This window comes from Colobus angolensis, unplaced genomic scaffold, assembly GCF_000951035.1.
Source record: "Colobus angolensis palliatus isolate OR3802 unplaced genomic scaffold, Cang.pa_1.0 Scaffold251, whole genome shotgun sequence".
NCBI classification, from domain to species: Eukaryota; Metazoa; Chordata; class Mammalia; order Primates; family Cercopithecidae; genus Colobus; species Colobus angolensis.
In genome coordinates, this window is record NW_012115722.1 from 3,782,677 (window position 1) to 3,785,618 (window position 2,942).

The following is a 2,942-nucleotide window of genomic DNA, read 5'->3' on the forward strand; positions in this document are numbered from 1 at the left end:
GCTTGGGTGAGAGGCAGTGCAGCTCTGGAAGGGAGACACTGTGCTTGGGTGAGAGGCAGTGCAGCTCTGGAAGGGAGATGCAGTGTTTTGGGTGCATGTGACATCGCTCAGTCTCCTCCTGCATCCAAGTGGCAAATCACCATGTGTGAGAAATATTCTCAATCAGAGAAGAAAAAGAGATGTAATTATGTCATTTATAATGAATTCTGAAGGAAACAAAGAATTTAAGAAGGAAAACTCTGGAGACAACCAGAGATCCGAAGCCTTTCGGATCATCTGAGCTGCCCTGGAGAAGACGCATAGCTGATCAAACATTCGTGCCGATCATAGGAGGCCGTCCCAGCCCCTGAGAATGCTCTGGAGGAAGCAGAAAAACTCAGGAGCCCCAGCAAACACAGTCCAGCTTTTATTAAAGAAATTATACGCTCCTCTCGGCTTCCACTCACATCGATAATATCAACTTTTGGACAAACGCATCTCTCTGGGGAACAGGTTCTGAGACTGGCTCTTAATCTTCTTTCTTTGAAGTATCCAAGGGCTTAAAGGCATGTGTCAATATCTGGGGCCTCTGGCCTTTGTAGGAGGGGGTTTGAAAGGGTCCTGCTGTGGAGGAGAGTGAGACCACCAGCATCCACATCCCCCTTTCCAGGCTGACTGTTTCCATTCGGCCAGCCTTCAGCCTCCAGACCACCACCTGCCCACGCTGCAGTGAGAACTCCCTGAGGATCCTGGTGTCTCATAAAGAGATGGTCACCATGCACCTCTTGTTTTAACACAGGCCATTCTCAGGGGCTTCCACTTTCAAGAACAAAATATTTCTAAAAGAATTTGATTATGGCACTTATTATATCATATGATATGGAATACCATTAACTAACTCTTTTGAAATTTATGATGAGAATTGAGTTTATGAATATCTTTGTATATTATCGTCTTGGCCAGCATTTCCCAAGTGTCCTGCTAAAGTAGCAGCCAACACCTAGTTCCTGTGTGTTCTCTCACAGGCCCTGTGCTAAGCACACGCTTCATCAGACGCACTCTTCACACCAGCCCCAGGAGATAAGTATTTTTATGCTCATTTTATTGAATCCAGATCCCATATTTTAACCTAAGTTTTTGTGGTCAAGTGAGTTTGTAAAAGTTAGAGTTAACCAAGATTAATGGATTTTGTTACTATAGGAATTCTCAGCTTTTTAATATGTTTATATCCATTAGAAATCTCCAAGAGGGAGAATAAAATATGTAAACTGTTCCAAACAAACTTTATCATGGAACACCTTTTTCCCCTAGTGTTATTTCCAAGGGTGAGTTTTCTGCAGGAACCTTGCTAGGGAGGGTTATGTTCCTAAAGAGACACAGACTCTACTTTCTGGATTAGTCACAAGGCTACAAAGTGGATCATTGAATGAGTTTTTTAATGAATTCTTATGTTTCTACAAACTACTTTCAAAATTGCAATCTCAGAATTGAAAACTTGATACAGAGTGAGGGTTATACCATGCTGGATATCAAAAGTCATGGGAATACTTTGGCAAAATTTTCACTGCTTATAAAAACTCTCACCAAGCTCCTTCATTTTACCCTCTAGGCGATTTCCTAACTTACAAGATTTTTGCCAGGACTGGAAGAGATTCTTTCAGCAGAACCTCTACAACTTACCTGAGAGCAGGGGCTAAACAGTCCATAGACTAAATCTGGCCTGCTGCCTGCTTTGTAAATAAAGTTTTATTGGAAAACATCCATACACATTCCTTTACATACCATCTAAGCTGCTTTCCCACTATAAGGGCAGAGTTGAGTACTGTAACAGAGACTGTACAGACCACAGAGCCTAGAATACTTACTATGTGGCCTTTTTCAGAAAAAGTTTGTCAATTCTTGCCTTAGAGCAACATATTTATAATGATTATAGAGCCTGGCTACAAAGCAAAACTTCTTCAGTAGAAGCGACTGCCTAATACACCAGAAATTCAATTTGAGGCAAGCTATTGCCATGGTTTACCCATTCTTTAAGTTCAGAGATCCTATGTAAAGCATGTTTTCTGCAGAAAGAAAAAGGAAAGAGACTCCAGCAACGATTGATCTGTGATTAGGTATCTGGAATGGTGCATATACTGTCCCATTTGTAACAATTTAGATAAGCAGATGGTGACCTCATTTTATGCAGAAGAATATTAATTCAATGAGATGAAGTCATTTGATCAAGGCTATACAGTAAAGAATTTGCATCTCAAACTCTGACTCAAAGATGGGTGCTGATTCTATAGAATGGTTAAGAGTGAAAGATCTGGAATTACCTGTCCAAGATTCCAATTCTAGCTCTGTCACGCACTAGCTTTGTGACTTGTGCAAGTGACATAACTGTGTGCCTCAATTTCCTCACCTGTGAAATGGGAAGGAGAAATACTATTTTACTAGGGTTTTGAGAACTACGTGAGTTAACTCGTGATAGCTGGTATATTAACACTGAGCACGTATTCGTTGTTAATGTTAAATGGGGAGAGCCACCAAAGGATGGAGGATGACATCTAAACTTCTGGCTTGAACAAATTCTGAGTTGGGATGGTATATTCACCTTATCAAATATTTAAGTGAACCTCTTGAGAGCAGGGAGTATTTTCTTGTGTCTTCTGTACACCCCTGTCCCCTCAAGTGCCTTGGACAACATATTCCACTGATGCTTACTAGTTAGTTGAAGGTGGAATTGGGGAAAGGGGACTATCAGGAAAGTTAAATTTTCTTTTAATTTTTAACTTTTATAAATTTCGGGGGTAAAAGTGCAGTTTTCTTACACGCATATATTGCATAGCGGTGAAGTCTGGACTTTCAGTGTGCCCATCACCTGAATAGTGAACGTTGTACCCAATGGGTAATTTTTCAACTTTCACCCCCTTCACACAGTGTCCCACCTTTTGGAGTCTCCAGCGTCTGTTATTCCACTC

The 2,942-nt window shown here is 41.0% G+C and overlaps 1 long non-coding RNA gene across 1 annotated transcript in view; it reads right to left on the bottom strand.

Annotated features, from left to right (window-relative positions):
• LOC105514947 overlaps positions 1 to 2,140 on the bottom strand; it is a 16,832-nt gene extending 14,692 nt beyond the window's left edge. The window contains exon 1 of the long non-coding RNA XR_001002244.1: positions 2,003 to 2,140. This is a non-coding gene — a long non-coding RNA (uncharacterized LOC105514947). The remainder of the gene's footprint in view (positions 1 to 2,002) is intronic.
• Between the last annotated feature and the right edge of the window lie 802 nt (positions 2,141 to 2,942).